This window comes from Arachis hypogaea, chromosome 11 (genome assembly GCF_003086295.3).
Source record: "Arachis hypogaea cultivar Tifrunner chromosome 11, arahy.Tifrunner.gnm2.J5K5, whole genome shotgun sequence".
Lineage (NCBI taxonomy): Eukaryota > Viridiplantae > Streptophyta > Magnoliopsida > Fabales > Fabaceae > Arachis > Arachis hypogaea.
In genome coordinates this window covers 117167804-117185351 of record NC_092046.1, presented here as the reverse complement: position 1 = coordinate 117185351, position 17548 = coordinate 117167804, and the positions used below count along the sequence as shown (strand labels likewise).

Sequence of the window (17548 nt, the reverse complement as noted above, 5' to 3'; positions counted from 1 at the left end):
AATGGCCGCTGACCCGGCGTTAATCATTTACAGCCTGCCATGGAATGAATCAATCAGAAGTTGGAGTAGATGGTGAGAAAAGTTGATCCAGAAGGAAGAAGTATCTCCGAAGCCTCAACCGTTCTCTCATCACTGATTTCACATCTATCTAGTAACATTTTATTTATTTATTCTATTTTATGCATTTTTCGTGACAACTATATTTTCTATCTGCCTGACTAAGATCTACAAGGTAGGCATTGCTTGTTCAAACCAACAATCTTCGTGGGATCGATCCTCACTCACCTGAGGTATTACTTGGACGACCCGATGCACTTGCCGGTCTATCTGTGCGAATATTGCAGAGTCAATTTCGTGCACCAAGCTTTTGGCGCCGTTGTTGGGGATTGTTCAAGTTTGACAAACTACCGGACTATCTTGTTGCTTAAATTAGGTACTTGTTATGGTTTATTTGCTCTTTTATTTGTGTTTCTTGTTTTCTTTGTTAAAAACTTTTTAAAACCTTTTCTTTTCTTTAGTAATATTTTTCTTTTGTTTGAGTCTTGTGTCAATCTTTAAGTTTTATGTCTTTTTAAGTCTTTTCTTTTCTTTTCTTTTCTTTTCTTTTCTAACTTTTCGAAAATTAGAGTCTTTGGTTTCAAAATTCTTAAGTTTGGTGCCTTTTTGGTGTTTCTTGGTTTTTCTTTTCTTCGGCTTTTCGAAAATTGTTCTTGGTGTTCTTCCTTGTATTCAAAATTGTTCTTGTTATTTTTCTTATTTGATTTTAAAAATTTTAAGTTTGGTGTCTTTTTGTGTTTGCCCTCCAGAAATTTTGAAAATCTTGTCCTTAGATTTCAAAAAATTTTAAGTTTGGTGTCTTTTAGTATTTGTCTTTTTAATTTTTTAACAAAAATTCAAAAATTCAAATTTTAAACTTTCTTGTTATCTTTTCAAATCTTTGTCTTATCCTTCTCTTTACATTTAAAAATTTATCTTATCTTGTTTTAAATTCAATTTTTAAAATTCAAATTTCAAATTCTTATCTTATCTTAATTCAAATTCAATATTCAAGCTTCAAGAATTCAAAATTCAATTTTCAAATTTTAAAATCAAATCTTTTAAATTTTAAATTTTTTAATCTTATCTTATCTTGTTTGATTCTTTCCTTTTAAATTCAAATTTCAAATCTTTTGTTTGACTTTCTCTTTTTAAATTCAAAATTTTTCAAAATCAAATCTCTTATTTTAATTTCAAATCTTCTTTTAAATTTGGATTTCAAAACCTTTAAATTTTTAAATCTTATCTTATTTTGTTTCTCTATCTTGATTCTTTCTTTCTAATTTTGAAATTTTAAAATCTTTATTTGACTTTTTCTTTCCAAATTTCGAAAATCTCCTCTTAAATCTTGTTAGTTAATTGGTTGTCATATCTTCTCTCAATCTTTCTTTTTCTTATTTTTTTGAAATTTCTAAAATAATTTTCTTTATTTTCAAATTAGTTTTATATTTTATTTATTTATTTTTGAAATTTCAAAAAAAAATATTTTCTTGTTTCTTTGGAATATCTCACTGGGAGCTCTCTAGACTTTAACATAGAGACTCCCACTTTTTTTTGTCTCTTATTTGCAGAGGAACACCAAAATTACTATGGATCAGAATGAGAGTACTCAACCCAGAAGATCCTTGGGATCTTATACAGCCCCCACTCCTGACTTATATGAAAGCAGCATTAGTATACCTCCTATTGGAATAGCTCATTTTGAACTCAACCCACAGTTAATCACTCTAGTGTAGCAAAACTGCCAGTTTCAGGGACTTCCTCAAGAGGAGCCCACAGAATTCCTTGTTGAATTCTTGCAATATGCTGACACAGTATATACTGACGGAGTAGACTAGGATGTCTACAGGTTGTTGCTCTTTCCATTTGCTGTGAAAGGCCAAGCAAAGAGGTGGTTAGATAATCAACCTAAATCAAGCTTGAAAACATGGAGTCAGCTGGTGGATAAGTTTTTGAATCAATACTTTCCCCCAAAGAAGCTGACCCAGCTAAGACTGGACATTTAAGGTTTCAAACAAGAAGATAATGAATCCCTTTATGATACTTGGGTGAGATACAGGATGATGCTACGGAAAGGAGACCAAGGACGAGCACTGCTCACAATCCTTGGAAGGCTCTAAAAAGATGCAAATGAATATTCATTTTGCTGAGATTTTGGAACAATGGTCTCTCTCTACTGGAAGAAACCTCTCTGATGCAAAGAGAGACGAATTGGTGCTGAGGTTACAGAAGGATTACATGATTATCAAGGTCCTGAAACCTCCACTACCCCCTGACAAAGGAGGTACTTCCATGCAAAGTACAATTCTGAAGTCTCCTCCCTTGGTGAAAACTCATACAGTTTCCCCAGACATCAAACTTAAGTTTGGTGTTGGGCAGTCACCACCCACCAAGGAGGAAGGTCCCAAGAAGAAGATGCATAGGGGATAGAGAAACAATACAACCCTTACCCTAACAAACAAGGAGAATCAAGCTCATCACACTAAAAGAAAGCTTGTTAGGAGGAATTCAAATCTGAGGGCACTAATCTCCTCCTCTTATCTCATGGAGTCATTTCTATTAACCAACTGAAAGAAGAGGAAGAAAGTCAACAATCAAGTGTCAAGCTAGTGATGGTAAAGAAGCGCTTGTTGGGAGGCAACCCAACCATGAGTAGAGTACTTCTATTCTTATTTCTTCTGTTTACTTTCATTTGAGTTTATTTTAGTTTATTTTCAGAGTTTTCCCTTGTTTTTTAATGTTTGTGATCTTGTGCAGTACTTAGAACAGAGACAAAGGCATTGAAAGATGAAGAATAGAACACCTTGGAGTAAGTCCCTTGCTGGCATTGAACGCCAGCTAAGGAGGCAAGAGGGGCGTTCAACGCCCCAAATGGGTAAGAAAGCTGGCGTTGAACGCCACACAGGGAGTCCCTAATGGGCATTCAATGCCCAAAGAGGAGCAGAGGCCTGGCATTGAACGCCAGGATGAGGCCCCCAATGGGCGTCCAACACCCTATATGGAGTATGAAGCTGGTGTTGAATGCCAACTAAGGAGCAGGAGCTAGGCGTTCAACGCCCATAAGGGGGTGGTGCACGAAATTGTGATCTCTGGCAATGGCTCCAAAACTTGGTGCTCTAATCTCAATTCATAATTTGTCACAACTTCGATACAACTAACCAGCAAGTGCACTGGGTCGTCCAAGTATTCTTAGTGATGGGCTTGTCCTCTTCAATGAGGATGTCTCCCTCTATGTCAATCCCAGCCGAATTGCAGAGGTGGAAAATGAGGTGAGGAAAGGCTAACCTTGCCAAGTTGGAGGACTTGTCAGCCACCTTGTAGAGTTCTTGAGGTATAATCTCATGAACCTCCACTTCCTCTCCAATCATGATGCTGTGGATCATGATGGCCCGGTCTATAGTAACTTAAGACCGGTTGCTAGTAGGAATGATTGAGCGTTGAATAAACTCCAACCATCCTCTAGCTACTGGTTTGAGGTCAAGCCTTCTTAATTGAACCGGCTTACCTTTTGAGTCAATTTTCCATTGAGCTTCTTCCACACATATGTCCATGAGGACTTGGTCCAACCTTTGATCAAAGTTGACTCTTCTAGTGTAGGGGCGTGCATTCTCTTCCATCATTGGCAAGTTGAACGCCAGCCTCACATTCTCCGGACTAAAATCTAAGTATTTCCCCCGAACCATGGTGAGCCAATGCTTTGGGTTCGGGTTCACACTTTGATCATGGTTTCTAGTGACCCATGCGTTTGCATAGAACTCTTGAACCATTAAGATTCCGACTTGTTGAATGGGGTTGGTGAGGACTTCCCAACCTCTTCTTTGGATTTCAAGTCGGATCTCCGAATACTCATTCTTTGAGTTTGAAAGGAACCTCAAGGATCACTTTCTTCTTGGCCACAACTTCATAGAAGTGGTCTTGATGGACCTTAGAGATGAATCTCTCCATCTCCCATGACTCAGAGGTGGAAGCAATTGCCTTCTCTTTCCTCTTTCTAGAGGTTTCTCTGGCCTTTGGTGCCATGAATGGTTATGGAAAAACAAAAAGCAATGCTTTTTACCACACCAAACTTAAAATGTTTGCTCGTCCCCGAGCAAAAGAAGAGAGAAAGAAGTAGAAGAAGAAGAGAAATAGAGGAGAGGGAGAGAGAGTTGGTTTCGGCCAAGGGGTGAAGAGAGGGTTGTGTTGTGTGAAAATGAAGAGGGAATGAGGGGTTTATATAGGAGTGGGGAGGGGTTAGGGTTCGGCCATACATGGTTAGGGACAGCTTGGTTTAGCCGCTTAGGCCAGGATTTTATTCCTTTAGGCCCTCCTATCCACTGATGCTCAAAGCCTTGGGATCCTTTTTATTTGCCCTTGCCTTTTGGTTTTAAGGGTTATTGGCTTTTTGCTCTTGCCTCTTGGTTTTAAGAGCTTTTGGCTTTTTCTGCTTGCTTTTTCTTTTTCTTTCTATTTTTTTTTGCCTTTTTTTTTTCTTTTTTTTTCTGCAAGCTTTGTTCTTTGCTGCTTTTTCTTGCTTCAAGAATCATTTTTATGATTTTTTAGATTATCAAATAACATGTCTCCTTATCATCATTCTTTCAAGAGCCAACATATTTAACATTCTTAAACAACAACTTCAAAAGATATATGCACTGTTCAAGCATACATTCAGAAAACAATAAGCATTGTCACCACATCAATATAACTAAACTAAGTTCAAGGATAAATTCGAAACTCATGTACTTCTTGTTCTTTTGAATTAAAACATTTTTCATTTAAGAGAGGTGATGGATTCATAGGACATTTATAACTTTAAGACAAAGTTATTAACTACTAATGATCATGTAATGAAGACAAAACATGGATAAGCACTTAGCATAGAAAACGAAAAACAGAGAAAGTAAGAACAAGGAATGAGTCCACCTTAGTGATGGTGGCGTTTCCTTCTTGAGGAACCAATGATGTCCTTGAGCTCTTCTATGTCTCTTCCTTGTCTTTGTTGCTCCTCCCTCATTGCTTTTTGATCTTCTCTAATTTCATGAAGGATGATGGAGTGCTCTTGATGTTCCACCCTTAGTTGTCCCATGTTGGAACTTGATTCTCCTAGGGAGGTGTTGATTTGCTCCCAATCGTTTTGTGGAGGAAAATGCATTTGAGGCATCTCCGGGATCTCATGGTGATGAGCTTCCTGCGCCTCTTGAGCTCCATGAATGGGCTCTCTTGCTTGCTCCATCTTTTTCTTAGTGATGGGCTTCTCTTCCTCAATGTGAATGTCTCCTTCTATGAAAGCTCCAGCTGAGTAACATAGATGGCAAATAAGATGAGGAAAAGCTAGCCTTGCCCCAGGAGAGGGTTTTTCGGCTATTTTGTAGAGTTCAAGGGAGATGACTTCATGAACTTCTACTTCCTCTCCAATCATGATGCTATGGATCATGATGGCCCGATCCACAGTAACTTCAGATCGGTTGCTAGTGGGGATGATGGAGCGTTGGATGAACTCCAACCATCCTCTAGCCACAGGCTTGAGGTCCAGTCTTCTTAGTTGAACCGGCTTGCCTTTGGAGTCAATCTTCCTTTGAGCTCCTTCCACACATATGTCCATGAGGACTTGGTCCAACCTTTGATTAAAGTTGACCATTCTAGTGTAGGGGCGCTCATCTCCTTGCATCATAGGCAAGTTAAACGCCAACCTCACATTTTCCGGACTAAAATCTAAGTATTTCCCCCGAACCATTGTAACATAATTCTTTGGATTCGGGTTCTTACTTTGATCATGGTTCCTAGTGATCCATGCATTGGCATAGAACTCTTGAACCATTAGGATGCCGACTTGTTGAATGGGGTTTGTTAGAACTTCCCAACCTCTTCTTTGGATTTCATGTCGGATCTCCAGATACTCATTTCTCTTGAGTTTGAAAGGGACCTCGGGGATCACCTTCTTCTTGGCCACAACATCATAGAAGTGGTCTTGATGAGCTTTGGAGATGAACCTTTCCATCTCCCATGACTCGGAGGTGGAAGCTTTTGTCTTCCCTTTCCCTTTTCTAGAGGATTCTCCGGTCTTAGGTGCCATCAATGGTAATGGAAAAACAAAAAGCTTATGCTTTTACCACACCAAACTTAGAATTTTGCTCGCCCTCGAGCAAGATAAGAAAGAATAGATGAAGAAGAAGAAAAAAATATGGAGAGAAGGGGGGTGATGCCAAGGCATCTTAGGCTAGTTTCACTAGTATTTTTCTGTTAAGTTTTAGTGGTTTTATGCATTTTCTTGAGCTTAAAGTAACCAAGAATGGTTAAAAGAATAACAAAGCAATGAACCATCCAAACAATATGATTTTGATGCAAATTCCATGAGTTTTAGTTATATTACTTGAATGCTATGAATGGAAGATTTCTCATGAAATTTTGCAAGACTTTGATGCATTTGTTTGGATGATTTCAGGGAAGAAGAGGCTAAGCAAGGAAGCAACAAAATCAATAAAGGAAGCTTGAATATCACATGTGGAGTTTAAGTTCCAGTTTAAGCCTAAACTGGAGCTTAAACGCCAGAATCATGAAGGCTAAGAAATGCTGGAATTGAAGTTTAACCTCCAGTTTAACCTTAAACTGGAGGTTAAACGCCAGAAGTGAGAAGGATACCAAGGGGGGCAGTTCCACGTTTAACCTCCAGTTTAACCTTAAACTGGAGGTTAAACGCCAGAAGTGGGAAGTGCACCAGGGAGCCATTCCACGTTTAAGCTCCAGTTTGACCTTAAACTGGAGCTTAAACGTGTTCGACCAAGAACTCTCCTCCAGGGCTGCCTTTCCCCCCTTCCACGTTTAAGCTCCAGTTTAACCTTAAACTGGAGCTTAAACGTGTTCGACACCTCCAGGGCTACCTTTCTCCTCTTCCACGTTTAAGCTCCAGTTTAACCTTAAACTGGAGCTTAAACGTGTTCGACCTCCAGGATGGCTTCCTCCTCTTCCACGTTTAAGCTCCAGTTTAACCTTAAACTGGAGCTTAAACGTGTTCGACCTCCAGGATGGCTTCCTCCTCTTCCACGTTTAAGCTCCAGTTTAACCTTAAACTGGAGCTTAAACGTGTTCGACCTCCAGTTATGCTACGATTTAGGAAATTGCACGATCGGCAAAATTCCTTCCGGCAAGTGCACCGGTTATCGTCAAGTAAAAACTCACAATAGAGTGAGGTCGAATCCCACAAGGATTGGTTGAGTGAGCAATTCGGATTAGAAGTGTGTTCTAGTTGAGCGGAATCAAGATTGAGATGAGAATTGCGGAATGTAAAAATGGCGGGAAAAGTAAATGACAAGAAATTGAAATGGCGGAATCTTAAATTGCATGAATTAAAGAGCAGAAACTAAATTGCTGAAATTAAAAGGGAATGGGGGTGATTGCATGAATTGAGTTGCAGAATGTAAAGAGAAGATGGAAATCAGAATTGGGGGATTCATTGGGTTATAGGAGATATTGAGATCTCCGAATCAAAACATGTTTATCTCTTCCTCAAGCAATGCGTTCATTGAATTTTGCTTGGCAATCTTATATGATTGGATCCCAATCCCTTGGCTCACCAATTCTCTCTAAAAATGAACAAATTCCCAATCCCTTGGTTTAAATGTTCATAAGAAGAGATGATGCTCGATCACTGATTATACCACACAGTTTCATGAACCACAATTTGGTAGGATTACATGTCACAATATCCATCCAAACCCCAATCCAATTCACTGTGAGAAAGCTTCTCTAGCATGAATCCTCCATTCCTTTCCCAAGGTTCCGAAGGATTCCAATTATGGGTAGTTTCTTTCCCAAGACAACTACCCAATGGAATTAGATCGAGAAGCTTTCTAACAAAATTCAAGAGAAAAGATTGAAGAAGAAGATAAACTATTATTGATTCATTGAATTACAATAGAGCTCACTAAACCCCCTACATAAACTTGATGTGCATAAACTTGATATGCTATGATTTAGGAAATTGCACGATCGGCAAAATTCCTAAATCGTAGCATAACTAGTTTATGCGCATCAAGTTTATGGCGCCGTTGCCGGGGATTGGTTTTCGATTGACAATTCTCAAATTGGAAGTTAACTAGATTGAGCATTTTTTTTCTGTTTTGAATAATTCAGTACAAGTTATTTGTTGAATTTTAATTTCTGCACTCGGTTACATGCTTTCTTTCTTTATGCCTTTAAATTCAAGCAACTAACTCACTGACTCACTAACTGTTTGAATTAATTCCTCAATTGCTCTAACCATACTCTTCCATTAACCAAGAGTATTTCACTTGTTTGTTGCCTGTGCTGTGTTCTTGTATGACAGGTAGGAGAGGAGAGACATCAACTCCTCCATATACCGAACCAGAGAGGACCCTTCATAGACTTAGAAGGGAAGCAAGAGGGAAGAGAGTAGTGGGAGAAGAGGAATCTGAAGGAGAATCTGAGGACAATTTTGAGGAAGCTTTAGATCTCAACATGGATAGAGAAGTTCACAACCATGAGAGAGCTGATGGAAACAATGCCATTCCTAAGAGGAGGGTTCTTAGTTCATACATAAACCCAACCTCTGGGAATTGTGGTAGCAGCATCCAGAAACCACCCATTCAGGCCAACAATTTCGAGCTCAAACCACAGCTAATATCACTTGTGGAGAATCATTGTTCATTTGGTGGAAGTGCTAATGAAGATCCCAACCAACATCTCACAAAATTCCTGAGAATTTGTGACACTGTGAAGTCCAATGGAGTCCAGGAAGATGCCTATAAACTGCTTTTGTTCCCATTCTCACTTAGGGACAAAGCAGCTAAGTGGCTGGAATCATTCCCAAGGGGGAGTCTAACAACATGGGATGAGGTGGAAAGCAAGTTTCTGGCACGTTTCTACCCCCCACAAAAGGTCAATAGGCTTCGATCTGAGGTTCAAACTTTTAGACAACAAGATGGTGAAACTCTCTACGAGGCATGGGAGAGATTCAAGGATTTGACAAGGAAATGCCCACCAGACATGTTCCATGATTGGGTGCAATTGCATATTTTCTATGATGGACTCTCTTATGAATCAAGGAAGGCTGTAGACCATTCATCAGGAGGTTCATTGAACAGGAAAAAGACTGTGGAAGAGGCCATTGAAGTGATTGAGACAGTGGCTGAGAATGAGTACTACTATGCATCAGAAAGGCACAACACTAAGGGAGTCATGGAGCTGAACCATGTTGATACAATTCTAGCCCAAAACAAGGTGTTTGCCAAGCAACTAGCAGAGCTTACCAGGCAATTAGAAACAAAGCAAGTGGCTGCAATACACACACAAGATCAAGAGGAAGTAAGCATTGAAGGAGGTGATTGGGAAGAGGCCAACTATGTGGAAAACCAACAAAGGCAATCATATGATCCACACTCCAACACTTACAACCCAGGATGGAAAAATCACCCAAACTTTGGGTGGGGGAACCAACAAACCCAACCACAAAACCACAAACCTTACAACCACAACCAACATAACAATTCCACATACCAAAACTCCAACCAAAGATCATACCAAGCCACACAAAACACTTACCCCCAACCATCATATCATAGCCAAAATAATCAACCTACCCAACTTAATCCGAACCAACAATTTCAAGATCAATTAAACCGGATAGAAGGAATGATGGCAACCATGAGTCAAGACATAACCGAATTGAAAAGCTTCAGGGATGATGTGAGAGCTACCTTAAGAAACCATGGTGAAAAACTCAAGAGGATGGAGTCTCAAGTAGGAGAGCTATCTCAACAGGCCGTCAAATCAACTGCAGTGTTCCCTAGTGACACAGAAAAGAATCCTAAAGGGGAACAAAAGAGAGTGAGATGGGAAGAATGCAAGGCCATCACCATATTGAAGGAAGTTTCAGAAGAAGAAGGAATCAGGCCCTCAGAGCAGGAGCCAGAAATCTTGAAGGAAGGTGTGGAAGAAGTTAAGCAGGAAAGTGGAACTGAGCAAGCCAAGGAACTGCAAAAAGGCATGCTAGAAATATACCAACCAAAAGCACCATTTCCTCAGAGGTTAGGAGGAGGTGAAAAAGGGAAAACCTATTCAAGGTTTTTAGAGACATTTAACTCTCTCCATGTCAATAGTCCCTTTCTTGAGATTCTCCATCAAATGCCTACACACATCAAGTATTTAAAGGAATTGTTAAGCAAGAAAAGAGTTTTGAAGGGAGGACAAACGGTAACAATGAACAAAGAATGCAGTGCTCTCATCAAGAAGGACACACTCTCTAAGAAAACGGACCCAGGAAGTTTTCATATCCCTTGCATCATAGGGGAAACAAAAATTGACAGAGGATTCTGTGATCTAGGAGCTAGCATAAATGTGATGCCTCTAACTCTTATGAAGAGGCTACAACTGAATGAGGTGAGATCCACTGATGTAATCATACAACTGGCTGACAAAACTCAGAAGCAAGCTGAAGGGGTAGTTGAAAATGTGCTGGTGAAAGTGGGGGATTATTACTTCCCCACAGACTTTGTCATTGTGGACATGGAGGAAAGCTACTTACACCCTATCATTCTGGGCAGACCATTTCTAGCCACTACTAGAGCGCTCATAGATGTAGAACAAGGAGAGCTAATTCTGAGAATACATGATGAACAGCTCATTTTCAAAGTTTTCAAACCTGCATCTGAGCCTGAACCAGAACCTGAAAAGCCTAAGGATGATAGTAGCCATCTGTGTTTGGAGGAAAGTAATCCAGCAGCTGAAACTCTAAAACAGTCCTTGGAAGGCAAACAAGAGTTGCAAGAGTTAAAGCCACAAGAATCAATGGAAACAGATCAGAAGGATCCTCCTGACATAAGGGTCAATGAAGAAATCCTCAAGAGAAAGGGAAGAGTGATAGGGAGATTGCCAAGAGGGTGGAGAAACAAGAAAATTCCCACTGAAGGTTTTTCTCCGGGAGATAACGTGAAATCAAGTCATTATCTGCCAATCCCACCTGGCCTCAAAACCATTCCTTCCCAGCTCCCTCAAGTGTTCACAATCAGGAAAGTTCTTTCTATGGAACATTTAGAGGTCATGAATGAATCAAGTGGGGACGTTTTCATAGTGAAAGGAGAAGACGTCAAGCACTACAATCCACCCTAACAAGGGACAACCGTCAAGCTAGTGACGTTAAAGAAGCGCTTCATGGGAGGCAACCCATGTTTTAATATCCTTACTTTTTTTGTTTTGTTGTGCATCTAATAAAGCATGGTTTCTTATGCATGAACTTGAATCCTCAGGACAACTGCTGAAAGAGTGCACTAAACATTGCATGTAAAATGCAATTTGTCTCTAAGTTTGGTGTGCCTGAAGGCACCCCAAATTTTATTCAAAATGCATTCAATTTTTAGTGCACAACCAAAGATTAAGTTTGGTGTTCCTCTTTGAACACGGTTCATGAAAAACACGAAGTTCCTCTGGATTTTGAAATTCATGACAAGTATACCATTCGCATGTTTTAATGCTTTGGTTTCAATTACTTAGGGTAGTAAATTTGTTTAGAATCAAAGAGCCAAGGTGACTATGATTTATTAGAATTAAGCACATTCATTAAGGACAACTAATATGGATTTCATGTCATCAGGAGACTTGACCAAACACTAAGTTTGGTGTCCAAATAATAAGTGTGCATACATATAGAAGTCACGGCTATAAGCTAATAAAGACAATCATTGATTTACATGTGCAAGTACTATTCATAATTCACATGGACCGAAAAATGATAGCAAACTTGTTTGTTTGTGCAGGTACAAAAGAAAAGACAAAAATGGAGGAAAAAGACAAAGGGAGGTACGGTGCTTGGTCAAAAAGGAAGTTCACAAGTCTTTGAAACTAACACATGGGAAAAGGAAGTTCTGCAAGAAAAGATAGCTACATGTACAACCTAATGCACCCAGAATACTTCCAAGAAAATGAAAAGCAATTCGTCCTTCTCCCTAATTCATATATTTACCATCAAGCCACCCTTCACAAACCACCCTAGCCGTCCATTTTTCACCTACAGGCACTATAAAGAACCACTTGAGGAACGAGCTCTACACCACCAAATCTCCTTCATGCACATTTTCTTTCATCATAGCATAACTATCTTTTGCCGAAAACAACCTCACCACACTTCCAACAACACTTCTTGCTTCACCTTGTCAACTTTAGCTTGTCACTTACCCCAAAACTAAAGAACCAATGGCAGCTTCATCTAGCCACAAAAGAAGAAAAGACAAGCAACCAATGGAGGAGAACAGGGAATTCGATGCAAGGAGATACAAATCAGTTTTCCATGAGATTCAAGCCGAATGGATGAGACCTAAAAGGGTACTAGCTGAAGTTCCCTTTGACCTTGAAAAGGATGAGTTCCCAGGTGTTTGGGAGAAGATCAAAAAGAGGAAGTGGGAGCTCCTGACTAAGCCAATCACAAAAATCAACATCAACTTGGTGAAAGAGTTCTATGCAAATGCAGTGAGGGAAGACTCAACCAAGAAACCCACATACAAAAGCTATGTGAGAGGGGTGGAAGTTGACTTCAGCCCCAAGGCAATCATGAAAACTCTTGGCCTGAAAAACATACATTTCAGCCAAGCGAGTTATGAGGAAAGGATGATAGGAGAACCTGACTACACGACTATTGCTGAAGATCTTTGTGCCATCAGAGCTGAATGGGTGAGAAAAACAAGAGGGGCTCCAAGAGTCTTGAGAAGGGGAGACCTAACACCTGAAGCTAAAGGGTGGTATGCAATAGTTAGGAGATCCATCCTACCCACTGCAAACTCTTCAGAAATAGTCCCTAAAAGAGCCATCTTGCTACATTGCATTATGGTGGGAGGGGAGATCAAAGTTCATAAACTCATTGCTGAACAGATACAAGAGTTTAGTGAGAAAAGTGACCCTGAATCCTGGCTCCACTTCCCTAGCACCATCATTAGACTATGCATCGATGCCCAAGTACCACTTGAGGATGAAAGACCTAATTGGCTATATCCTGGATTGGCCATAACTGCGTACAGAATGACTCTTGGCCCAACTCCTCCAAGACATACAAGAAGAAGAAATGAAGAAGGGCAACAAGTGGAAGCCGAGCAAGAAGCAGAACAAGAAGGACAGGAAGGAGAAGACAGAGAAGAAGAGCAAGAAGAGCAAGCAATTCCAGAAAGAAGACAACAAATTCCCAGAGACCCCATGGATATGAGCAGAATGCAGGAAATCATGGAAGGAATGTCTCAACAATACATGAGGTCTCAGGAGAGACAAGAGGACTTTCACCTAAAAATGATGGATATGCAAAGGAACTTTGAATCAAGATTCTTCGATCTGCAAAGGGAACAGAATTTACACTTACAGGAATCCTTCAGCCACATATGCCAACACCAAGATGCCAATGTCTTGGCAATCAAGGAAGCCACCACTTTACAGAATGCAAGATACTCAGTCCAAGCTGATTACAACATCAGTTTGCAAATCAAGCTTAACTACATAGGGGAACATCTACACAAGATGGACCCAGCATTCCCAGCTTTTGATGAGTATTTCAAAGGGAGGAAAGAAGGAGAAATAAACAAGGCAATGATCCTTGAAAAAGGAGTGGAAGAAACGATGAAAAAGGCTGGATTCTGGAAAAAGCTCATAAGAAAAGACAAAGGAAGCACAAGTGGTCAAAAAGAGGCAGGAAGCAAGAAGAAGCAGGATCCCAAGAATTAAGAAGAACCAAGCAATAAATAAGAGGTGGTCTTGTTCCTTAATAATCAAATGATAATTGGTGGATTGTCTTTATGAGCTTTCTTTCATCATAAGTCATTTAAGTGTTATGTGGAGTTTTTTTTTTAGTATGAGTGTCTGTTTACTGCTTTGAATAAAGTGAATGCCTAGATGTTTGGATATAACTTCACCTTCTTAAACAAGTGCTTGCCATGCTTGTTCTGTTTCCAAAAATAAAAGAAAAGTTTGAACAAAAGTAACTTGGCTAAATTAGTGACAAATCAAGTAGAATTAAGTGGTGGTATGCATGCTTGATTGTTTAGTCAGATCACTGGAATTAGAGTGTAAAATTATCATTTTTTGTGTAGAAATTGAAAACTGTCTATGGATCTTGATGAATAAATGTCTTTGGCCATGAAAAAGAAAGAAAAAGAAGAAGAAAAAGCCACTAAAATAAGGGCAACCAAAAAGCAAGAAAATTGAGAAAATAAGCTAGGCACCAATGGTTCGAACTTCTGAGACAAATGCCTGTGGTGTTTATGTATTAAGGATATGCTTGGATGAATAGGTTCTGAGGAGTGTTTCAACACTTGGTAACTTGGGTTAACTAACCCGGGATTATCAACCAAAAGTCCATTATCAAGAGCAACCTAAATACAAAACATTTAGTCACACAAAGAGGTGCTGGGCACCAATGTCTCAAGAAGAAATGTGAACTAAGATGCCTAAAGTGGATATGTGTAGTGCACTGATAAGAAAAAGAAAATGCCAAAGGCTTGTGCAACACATGACACTAAGCAAACAAGGAGCAAAGGAGCTCTAAGAAAAAGAAAAGAAAAACAAAGAAGAGAAAAGTGCCAAGGACATAAGAATAACAAGAGGCCATAGCAGTGTTTGATGGATGCAATGAAAAAGTGATAATCTTACCTGATAAGAATGAAAAAGTGATGCTGCAACTTTCTGCATAAAACCCTTCTGAGGAACTTCAAATGCTTGCTAATATAGCCAATGTAATTGCTTTTTGTTTCATACTTTCTTCTTAAATAACTCAGGACTTGCTTAGGGACAAGCAAGTATTAAGTTTGGTGTTGTGATGCCAAGGCATCTTAGGCTAGTTTCACTAGTATTTTTCTGTTAAGTTTTAGTGGTTTTATGCATTTTCTTGAGCTTAAAGTAACCAAGAATGGTTAAAAGAATAACAAAACAATGAACCATCCAAACAATATGATTTTGATGCAAATTCCATGAGTTTTAGTTATATTACTTGAATGCTATGAATGGAAGATTTCTCATGAAATTTTGCAAGACTTTGATGCATTTGTTTGGATGATTTCAAGGAAGAAGAGGCTAAGCAAGGAAGCAACAAAATCAATAAAGGAAGCTTGAATATCACATGTGGAGTTTAAGTTCCAGTTTAAGCCTAAACTGGAGCTTAAACGCCAGAATCATGAAGGCTAAGAAATGCTGGAATTGAAGTTTAACCTCCAGTTTAACCTTAAACTGGAGGTTAAACGCCAGAAGTGAGAAGGATACCAAGGGGGGCAGTTCCACGTTTAACCTCCAGTTTAACCTTAAACTGGAGGTTAAACGCCAGAAGTGGGAAGTGCACCAGGGAGCCATTCCACGTTTAAGCTCCAGTTTGACCTTAAACTGGAGCTTAAACGTGTTCGACCAAGAACTCTCCTCCAGGGCTGCCTTTCCCCCCTTCCACGTTTAAGCTCCAGTTTAACCTTAAACTGGAGCTTAAACGTGTTCGACACCTCCAGGGCTACCTTTCTCCTCTTCCACGTTTAAGCTCCAGTTTAACCTTAAACTGGAGCTTAAACGTGTTCGACCTCCAGGATGGCTTCCTCCTCTTCCACGTTTAAGCTCCAGTTTAACCTTAAACTGGAGCTTAAACGTGTTCGACCTCCAGGGCTGCCCTTCCTATCTCCATGTTTAAGCTTCAGTTTAACCTTAAACTGAAGCTTAAACGTGTTCGACTACATGACTCTCCAGGGCTGCCTTCTTCCATTTCCACGTTTAAGCTTCAGTTTAACCTTAAACTGAAGCTTAAACGTGCTTCTACAAAAGGCTTCACTGGAAGTGTCTGGCGTTTAAGCTGCAGTTTAAGCTTAAACTGCAACTTAAACGCCACTCTTGGAAAAGGTTTCTGAGCCAAAAATATTGCGGTTTAAGTTAGTCTTTGAGCACAAACATTAACTTAAACTTACTCTGGCATGAAACCCAATTGAATATCATGGTTTATGGGATTGGGCCTGAAGAATTGATGAGTCTGAAATTTCAATTTGTTGAGTCATGTATTATTATTTGATTATCACTAAGATGGCTCAATGAATGTTACAGAATTTGGATCAGCAGCCTCATCAAGATTATGGATCATAAACCCAAAGCAAAAGGAAAGCAGGGAGAGGCCTCAAAGCCCAAGAAACACAACAGAAGCTCAATATAGAAAGTGTATAAATAGGATAGAATTTAAGTTAGGGAGGACCTGGACCTTCACTTTTAGCTAGTTTTCATATCTTTGTAATTGAATTCAGAGCTATGACTCACTAAACCCCCTTTCATTGGGTTAGGGAGCTCTATTGTAATTCAATGAATCAATAATAGTTTATCTTCTTCTTCAATCTTTTCTCTTGAATTTTGTTAGAAAGCTTCTCGATCTAATTCCATTGGGTAGTTGTCTTGGGAAAGAAACTACCCATAATTGGAATCCTTCGGAACCTTGGGAAAGGAATGGAGGATTCATGCTAGAGAAGCTTTCTCACAGTGAATTGGATTGGGGTTTGGATGGATATTGTGACATGTAATCCTACCAAATTGTGGTTCATGAAACTGTGTGGTATAATCAGTGATCGAGCATCATCTCTTCTTATGAACATTTAAACCAAGGGATTGGGAATTTGTTCATTTTTAGAGAGAATTGGTGAGCCAAGGGATTGGGATCCAATCATATAAGATTGCCAAGCAAAATTCAATGAACGCATTGCTTGAGGAAGAGATAAACATGTTTTGATTCGGAGATCTCAATATCTCCTATAACCCAATGAATCCCCCAATTCTGATTTCCATCTTCTCTTTACATTCTGCAACTCAATTCATGCAATCACCCCCATTCCCTTTTAATTTCAGCAATTTAGTTTCTACTCTTTAATTCATGCAATTTAAGATTCCGCCATTTCAATTTCTTGTCATTTACTTTTCCCGCCATTTTTACATTCCGCAATTCTCATCTCAATCTTGATTCCGCTCAACTAGAACACACTTCTAATCCGAATTGCTCACTCAACCAATCCTTGTGGGATTCGACCTCACTCTATTGTGATTTTTTACTTGACGATAACCGGTGTACTTGCCGGAAGGAATTTTGCCGATCGTGCAATTTCCTAAATCGTAGCATAACTAGTTTATGCGCATCAGGGGGAGGTGTGTTTCGGCCAAGAAAATAAAAGAGGGTTGTGTTGTGTGAAAATGAGGAAGAATGGAGTGTTATATATAGGGAGGGGAGGGGGTAAGTTCGGCCATTTAGGGTGGGTTTGGGTGGGAAATTAATTTTGAATTTTGAAGGTAGGTGGAGTTTATGAGGTAGGTTTATGGGGAAGAGTGGATAGATGTGAGTGGTGAAGAAGTGATGGGGAAGAGAGATTGAGGTGATTGGTGAAGGGTTTTGGGGAAGAGTGTTTATGGGATTGTGTGAAAGAGGGGTGAGAAGAAGTGAGTGGAGGTAGGTGGGGATCCTGTGGGATCCACAGATCCTGAGGTGATCCTGTGGGGTCTACAGATCCTGAGGTGTTCAAGGATTTACAACCTTGCACCAAATTGG

General features: G+C 39.7%; 1 non-coding gene across 1 annotated transcript; it reads right to left on the bottom strand.

Annotated features, from left to right (window-relative positions):
- Positions 1–8916: 8916 nt before the first annotated feature.
- Positions 8917–9020, bottom strand: LOC112726058 (small nucleolar RNA R71). The gene has a single exon (XR_003165127.1). It is a non-coding gene; the product is annotated as a small nucleolar RNA R71 (small nucleolar RNA).
- Positions 9021–17548: the final 8528 nt, after the last annotated feature.